Source organism: Magallana gigas, chromosome 1 (assembly GCF_963853765.1).
Source record: "Magallana gigas chromosome 1, xbMagGiga1.1, whole genome shotgun sequence".
Lineage (NCBI taxonomy): Eukaryota > Metazoa > Mollusca > Bivalvia > Ostreida > Ostreidae > Magallana > Magallana gigas.
In genome coordinates this window covers 248555-258038 of record NC_088853.1, presented here as the reverse complement: position 1 = coordinate 258038, position 9484 = coordinate 248555, and positions in this window count along the sequence as shown.

The following is a 9484-nucleotide window of genomic DNA, read 5'->3' as shown; positions in this document are numbered from 1 at the left end:
CAAAATCTTTTCAGCAGGAGTTACTTTAAGTGTGAATTTTGCACTATTTTTTAAACCAATAACGAGGAATCAACATTTCCGGAAAAATCAATATTTAAATCCCGATATCTCTGCAATGCAGTATCCGATTTTAAAACGAATTGAAGTTTTGTATTTAGCTTTGCAAACTATATAATATGCATATAATTTTATGTTTTTTAAAAAGTTTTATGATCAGTACGAATTGTTACAGTAGAAGTTACTTTCAGTGTGAATTTTGCACTATTTTTGAAACCAAGAACGCGGCATCAAAATTTCCGGGAAAATCAGGTTTTAAACCTCGATATCTCTGTAATGCATCCTCCGAATTTTAAACGGTTTTCAGCATTAGACTCAGCTTATTAAGCTCTACAAAATACGTATACGTTTTTTGTTTGATCAAAAAATTCATTTTTTCAAAAAATTTGATTCGCTTCCAGTTTCGACCGGAAGTGACAGATTTTTATTATATAGCTTCATTACAGAGGTAAATTGACCAAATAATAACCATTGAAAATTTCAAGCCTCTATCTTAAAGCGTTTTTGAGAAAAGTCCCGGACAAAATGACTTTTTTAAAAATTTTAAAATGACGTCACGTCAAAACGGAAGTGACGTTGTCTTTAAAACTTTAACATCTGTGAGGGACGATAACTTGCTAAAATCTCTGCAAGTTTCATTGAAATCGGTTGAAAACTTTTTGAGTTATGAAGCAAAAAAGGAGTCAGAAAAAAAAGAAAAAGTATAATAATAATAAAAAGAAACCGAAGAAAAACAAAAGGGTCTTCCGTTGGAAAACGGAAGACCCTAATAATAAGAATAAGAAAAAAAAGAAACCGTAGAAAAACAGAAGGGTCTTCCGTTGGAAACGGAAGACCCTAATAATAATAACTAGAGCAAAGCTCGTTGCAAAGCAAAGAGTGGGTCTTCCGTTAATGGCGGAAGTAAAGCTAGAAGTTCCTGTAAGAAGCAGAGCTCTTGAACCAATAACAAGAGTAACTAAAATAAAAAGATGAAAAAATCGAATTATTCCTGGTACGACTTAACAAAATCCGAATGATTTTAAGTACGACTTAACAAAACCCTTCTTGATTTCAAGAGCGACTTAACAAAAAAAATCCGAATGTGTTCAAGTACGACTTAACAATTATTTTTGGTACGAGTTAACTTTACTTTGAACATTACACTATTTTTTAAACCAAGGACGCGGAAACAAAATTTCCGGAAAAATCAATTTTTAAACCCCGATATCTCTTTAATGCATTGTCCGATTTTAAAATGGATTTCAGTGTTAGATTCAGCTTGATAAGCTCTATAAAACACATATTCATTTTTGATTTGATCGGAAAATTCATTTTTTCGAAAATTTTTTTTCACTTCCGGTTTCGACCGGAAGTGACGGATTTTTATTTCCAGCCTTATTGCACATGTAAATTGCCAAATTCATAACCACAGAAAATTTCAAGACTCTATCTTAAAGCGTTTTTGAGAAATGTCGCGGACAAAATTACTTTTTTTAAAGTTTAAAAATGACGTAACGTCAAAACGGAAGTGACGTTGTTATGGAAACTTTAACATCTTTGAGGCATTATAATTGCACATAATCCCTGAAAGTTTCCTTTAAATAAGTTGAAAACTTTTTGAGTTATGAAGCCGAAAAGGAGTCAGAAAAAAAAGAAAAAGAAAAAAAACTAGAGCAAAGCTCGTTGCAAAGCAACGAGTGGGTCTTCCGTTAATTTCGGAAGTAAAGCTGGAAGTTCCTTTAAGAAGCAGAGCTCTTAAACCAATAACAAGAGTAACTAAAATAAAAAGATAAAAAAATCGAATTATTCCTGGTACGACTTAACAAAATACGAATCATTTTAAGTACGACTTAACAAAAACCTTTCCGATTTCAAGAACGACTTTACAAAAAAAATCCGAATGTGTTACTGTACGACTTAACAATTATTTTTGGTACGAGTTAATTTTACTTTGAACGTTACGCTATTTTTTAAACCAAGGACGCGGAATCAAAATTTCCGGAAAAATCAATTTTTAAACCCCGATATCTCTGTAATGCATGGTCCGATTTTAATACGGCTTTCAGTGTTAGATTCAGCCTAATCAGCTCTACAAAACACATATTCATTTTTGATTTGATCAGAAAATTCATTTTTTCGAAAATTTTGTTTCATTTCCGGTTTCGACCGGAAGTGACAGATTTTCATTTTCGGCCTTATTACAGAGGTAAATCGACCAAATCACTATCACTGAAAATTTCAAGCCTCTATCTTAAAGCGCTTTTGAGAAAAGTCCGGGACAAAATGACTTTTTGAAATTTTTAAAAATGACGTCACGTCAAAACGGGGGTGACGTTCTCTTTAAAACTTTAACATTTTTGAGGGACGCCAATTTGCAAAAATCTCTGAAAATTTCATCAAAATCGGTTTAAAACCTTTTGAGTTATGAAGTAAAAAAGGAGTCAGAAGAAAAGAAAAAGAATAATAACTAGAGCAAAGCTCGTTGCAAAGCAACGAGTGGGTCTTCCGTTAATGTCGGAAGTAATGCTGGAAGTTCATGTTAGAAGCAGAGCTCTTAAACCAATAACAAGAGTAACTAAAATAAAAAGATGAAATAATCGAATTATTCCTGGTACGACTTAACAAAATACGAATGATTTTAAGTACGACTTAACAAAAACCTTTCCGATTTCAAGAACAACTTAACAAAAAAAATCCGAATATGTTGAAGTACGACTTAGCAATTATTTTTGGTACGAGTTAATTTTACTTTGAACATTACGCTATTTTTTAAACCAAGGACACGGAATCAAAATTTCCGGAAAAATCAATTTTTAAACCCCGATATCTCTGTAATGCATCGTCCGATTCAAAAACGGATTTCAGTTTTGAACTCAGCATGAAAGTTACTGTAAGATACGTCCATAAAGTTTTTAAAATTGAAAAACACGAAAATTCAAAAAAATTGGTTTTGCTTCCGGTTTCGACCGGAAGTGTCCGAATTGAGTTTCCAGCCTTATGTCATAAGTAAAACGATAGTTCTACCTTCTCTGTAAATCTCATAGCTTTATCTTAAATCAAAAATGAGAAAAGCCCCGGACAAAATCACTTTTTAAAACGTGAAAAACGTCGATATCTGACGAAATTGATGACGTCATCAATTAATTTTTTCACATCATAGAGATCTTTTAAATACACATTAAATCTGTAAATTTCAAAACAATCGATGCAAGCGTTTTTGAAATATTTGAGTTGGAAAAAAAATAAAAAGAATAATAATAATAAGAATAAGAAAAAAAAGAAACCGTAGAAAAACAAAAGGGTCTTCCGTTGGAAACGGAAGACCCTAATAATAATGAAAAAGAAACCGAAGAATAACAAGAGGGTCTTCCGTTGGAAACGGAAGACCCTAATAATAATAAAAAGAAACCGAAGAATAACAAGAGGGTCTTCCGTTGGAAACGGAAGACCCTAAAAAACCCCACAAACTCACAAAGCAAATAAAAAATATTTGACTATAACAATTGGTAGAGAGAGAGAGAGAGAGAGAGAGAGAGAGAGAGAGAGAGAGAGAGAGAGAGAGAGAGAGAGCTCTACGCGCAAATTTAGCAAATCAAAAATCGAGAGAATTCTGAACGCGCCAAGCTGCGTTGGAGACAACATGTCGGATTCGAGTGAAGTAGCGAAGTAGATCTATAAGAATTTAGTGCTCTTGGACTGATGAATCATCAGATTCGTACATCGACGAAATCTTTAGGAAAACATCCATTGTCAAGTGCCGAAAGGGAAGAAAAAGTCACCACCATGTCAAGCAGGTAGAGCGCTCTTGAGAAACAAGATGGCGAAACAGTCCCACAACGTCAGTCCTTTGCCTCAACTTCTGTTCTTACATGTAGCAGCACCTTGGAGATAGGTTCGCCGGCCAGTAGTACCAGTTGTTTAATAGGTATGGTGGTGATTACGGTATCGATAAACACTCTCTCTTGTAATTTTATAGTTACTTCCCCTTGTGAACATAATTATTTTCCTTGTAAGAATTAGTCAACTCGTATCCAAACTGATTTGTAATCAAATAGTCGGATAGTCCGAGTGAAAAATAACTTCAAATTACATTATTATGCCCACAGTCATAACTGTTTAATATTGATACTCATTTAAATAGATATTGTCGGGTATGTCATATTATCAAATTACCATATTATCTACCGGTATAAGTATTTGTACTCGCATATGCTTGGGGACGGGACCCCCCCCCCCCCCCATATTCACGAGTTATTTTTCAGCATTTGACACCTTATGAAATTAAAGAGACCATCATTTCCAGCCTTTCGGTTCTTTTGCAGTTATGAGTCCGTCCTATGAATATCCCCGTAGTTTTGTCAAGGCTGGTGCAATGAAAAATCCCCATAGACTATTTTGAGTTGTATATTGAGATCTGAGGGGGCAAAAGCCAAAGGGGTGTTTCAAAACAGATAATCTGAACATATTTCATATTTATTTTGAGGATAAACGTAATTTGAGCACTTAGGCATTTATGATTATCAAAATATCAAGCAAAAAGTGAAGGAAGAAAAAACTCGGGACAGAGTATAGCTATTAACCAAGAATTGCTACCCATTATAGTCGCAATCTGTGACCTATTCATTATGAGTCGGCTTGGGTATACGAGTCGGTTTGGGTACAACTTGACTTGATTTCACTTAGAGGCCTAGAATAACTCTTCAATGCCTGTATTTTGATTTATTTTCACTATTTTGATATTGAATAGGACCAGCATCGGGCCCTCTTTTCAAGTTGAGAAAGATTGAGTTTCAGCAGGAAAAGATCTTGGAGGGGCAGAAGGAAATCATCGCTTAATACTCTCTGAAAGTAATCCATCGCAAAAGAAAGAAATAAGAAAGTTAAAATATGTGTATCCAGCCAAGTACATGTAAGTATATTTGATGTCAATAAAATATTGGTCTGATTTTTTAACATATAACCACAAAAAAATATAGGGATGGGTCAATTCACCAGTGCATCACGGTATATATTTTGACCATATTTGGATCGATACATTTACCATTAATACAACGATACCTTAGCGAACTTTTTTATTTATTTTCCAAAAATATCCGAGCTTCATATATCAGCTATTTTTAGTCCGCGCGCCTAATATGAAGGTACAAAGATGGCAGAAAACCTCGTAAAGTTGTCAAATCGAAGCTAAATCTGGAGTGTGGAAAACTTTTGGATTACTTGTTTATGAAAAAGTAGTGAATACAAGATGAAAGTAATTTGCAAATTGTTCAACTTTCATTTATAATAAATTGATATTGCTTTGGACATATGGTAATACATAAACAGATTCAATAAATTGTAAGCCCTTATTCATGTTTTCATTAAGTTGCAATGTATCGTGATATATATCATATCGCATCTCATGTATCGTGATTTGTATTGAATCTGCTAAGTAAAGTATCGGCCCTGAAAAAATTCATGACTGAATTGAAGCTGCAGATTTTTTTTCAGAGATTAATCTATTGTAGCTTTTTGTTTAAATGTTTTTTTAATTAAGTTTTGCTAGAATCTTGTTGGGGGGGGGGGGCTAAGAATTATAGTAGATTATGTGGTACATTCTCTGACAAAAAACAGGAATTAAAACAGTAGGCTTCATCTGAACACAACATTTTACAAAGGTTTTGCCCAAATAAATAAAAGAATTGGGTGATAAAGCTATTCATTTTTGTTGTACACCTGATTTCCACACCTAAAACTCATGATGTTCTGTATACCTTACTGATTTTTTTTTGGCATGTTTGAATGTAATATTGTTGTGACATAACATACATATATTTGATAAGCATAAATGTTGCAGTTGTGACTGGCTTGTATATTAATATATATTCATTATCAATCATTTGTACACATCTAAAAATTTTGTTAATTGTACAATACAGGCTTATACTGTAATGTACATGTGGAGCGTATTGAGAGGAGTTATCTGAATATCAGCAACTATATAATTGTATGGCCTTGGTATGATATTTTGTGAATGCATACTTTCAGATTGCTGTGCATGATGGATACTCCCATGGAATTTCCATAGGATTGTAGTAAACAATGAAATCCGATGATGGAAACCAAATATTGAAGTAAAACTTTTTAAAGAATTAATAACTTAGACCACACCAATAAAAATGTTTGTTTGTCAGATCCCGAGCTCTTGTGTTTAAATAAAACTTTACAAATAATATTCTAATTTTTGTTGCAATGTTATATTTTAGATGCAATAAACAGATATTTCCTGTCCATGCAAGATAAAGGAAAGAGAGAGTCGATTCTTTCAAGAAAGGAATGGATCTGTATCAATTAAAAAGGGTATGCCCAATTATATGCACTGCATGTTTTGAGAGTCAAGGCCATACATATGTTCAAATGTCCCTGTTTACAACTGCCAAAATCATGAACTTGTATTGAAGTTCTAATTTATGCTGTATTATATACAGTGACTGTTCTATTGATTTAACTTACCTTTAAGATTAATAAGGAGTTTTGATGTATAAATCGCATTTGCAGATAAGGCAAGAATTAACAGAAATGTAAATACTTGTTATTATGCCCCCTTCAGACAAGGGAGGGAATACTACATTGCTGTTGTTGATCGGCCGGTTCACCAACAATTTCCTTTAACGCAGAGGTTGCTCCTATTGATATGAAATTTGACACACAGATTCATCATAATAATATTTTGGTCAAGTTTGATTTAGAGTCTAATTGAGCAATTTTTGACAGAGTTATGCCCCTTGGATATGGGAAAATCCCAATTATTTGCTTTTTCATTCATTTCTTTGTAGAGGTCTCCAAGGAAGAAGGGGACAATTGTGTTTCACAAATATCTCTTGTTTTTTGAAATATATAGTCTCATAACTGCAATAGTGTGTGCAGACAAATTTTCATGATGCACAAACGCCTGTTACTCCTCTTTCAAAAAACAATGATTTAATTTAAATAAATTGTCTGAGGAATTTAAAAGAAAAGCCTGAACATTTTACAATGTTGGCTATTTAAAGACAATATGTGTGTATAAACATGTGTATTTATGTGTGTGTGTGTATGTTGTAGAAAATGGAAGCTATACTATAGACCGGCTGTCAGGCTGTATTTAAACAAAAGACCTCCAGGGATGAGGAGAAAAAGAAACAAGTAGAACCAGTATTTCTTGTCGAGTACTTGATGATGTCATCAGAATATGAAAATGTTTGGGAAGATGATACAATATATGAAATCACATCTCTAAAGTGTGGCGATCTGACGAATGTTTAATTGGACACCAAAAGTTCTGCTCTGAAATCCAAGTGTTCAAAAAGGCAAAGTATAAGACGTAGAAGGACCAACAAAGAATCATCTAGAGACAAACCAGAAAATATATCAAATGAACAGAAATGGGCCATTTGAAATTTTTTAAAAAAGTTGATACTGTCATGTATAATTAGCTCACCTGAGCTGAAAATTATTATATTGTTATACTGACATGCAAGCATTTTGACATATACATTGTTGATTGTATAAAATTGTTAACTCCGTCCAATGGACAATTTTTGTTCTTCGCAAGAGGTTCATATTTTGATGTAGATTTATTATCCATGATAAAGAGTTGTTTAACACTTCTTGAGTACTGCAAAGCTCAATATGTGATATGACTGTAAAATCATTGCAAAATAGCTTGATGTATTGTCACAGTAGTATGATGAACCTAAAAATATGCTGGGTATTTTTTTAAATACAGGATTTGATATTACTTGTTTAACTCATACTGTTATATAAAAGAATATTCATTGTGTATTTTTTATTGTTGAATTTTTTTTTATGCTGATCAATTACAGATTAAATTTGGCCATTATGATTTTCAATTTTTGTCATATTGGCATGTAACTAAGTCATACTTTTTTTTATTTCAATTTATTTACAAATATGTTGAAGGTTATTTCCAGTAATTAGTGCATTCATCTTTATAGCGTAATAGAACTGAAGACAATAGGAGGTTATTTATTTTTAAAGGGAGCTCTGTTGGCAGTTAGTTGCAGATCTTAATACCCAAGTAAGAGAAAGGTGGCGTCTCTGACCGATCCTTTTGCTCTTGCTTGTGGGCGAGTGAGGCTTCCCTGTCAAAGGCTTGTATAAGTTAAAAATCATAGATCAAATAATAAACTAAACACATATTTGAGTGATATAAAATTGTTATTTTAATGAATATTTTATCATAATTTGTTTTCTTTGTGTTAAGTAAAGAGTTAAAGACTAGATTTTTCGTAATTTAATGAGTAAAAAGTAGTTTTTATGAACATGTTGGCAGTTATACAGGACTTTTTGTATGTACATCTTCAGAGCGTGTTCCTGAAACTTGGGCATAGACTAGAAAATTGTTTACGGAAAGAATACAATTTTTTATCTCGAGTTATTTTAATCTACATATTTGTACAAGTTTCTCTTATATAATTAATTAGCTTAATTAGCTCTACAGTGAACAAAAATGTGTTGTTAAAAATATACATGCAAGAGTATTTTGAGAGGGCTTTGCTGGCAGTAAGTTGCAGATCTTGATACCCAAGTAAGAGAAAGGTGGTGTCTCAGACCGATCCTTTTGCTCTTGCTTGTGGGCGAGTGAGGCTGCCCTGTCAGTTTCTTAAAGATGCAAGAAATAAAGAAACAAGATTTGATAAGAAATTTCTGAGTAAAATAATAGGGAACTGTTTTCTTTTTCTGATAAGTGAGATTGAGTTGAATTTTTATAGTATCATAACTATATTTTACATTCTGTACATGCATATGCCAGGTCTTATTTTAGACCTATTAGGATAGACTAGAAGAATTTTATTGAAAGTGAATTTTAAGAAGGAGACAATGCAAGAGTATTTTGAAAGGGCTTTGCTAGCAGTAAGTTGCAGATCTTGATACCCAAGTAAGAGAAAGGTGGTGTCTCAGACCGATCCTTTTGCTCTTGCTTGTGGGCGAGTGAGGCTTCCCTGTCAGTTTCTTACAGATGCAAGAAATAAACAAGACTTGATAAGACATTTCTGAATAAAATAATGGGGAACTGTTTTCTTTTTATGATAAGTAAGATTGGGTTGAATTTTTATAGTGTCATAACTGTTTTACATTTTATACATGCATATGCTAGATCTTATTCCAGACCTTATTAGGATAGACTAGAAGAATTTTATTGAATTTCCATGATTTAAATTTACCATTTCGCCAAATTTTGATAATCAATTATTGTTTACATTGGAAGTTTGTGTAAATTAAAATTACTTTATATACATTCCAAAATGTTAACTGAATAGTCTGGTCATTAGAATATGTATTTTTCTTTTCTGTATAATTAATTTTCAATATTATAATGTAAAACCTAAGGAATTTTTTTTAAATCACATGAAGTGTTTAAAATTAGAGATTAGAGATGCACATGTACATTCTATAATTGAAC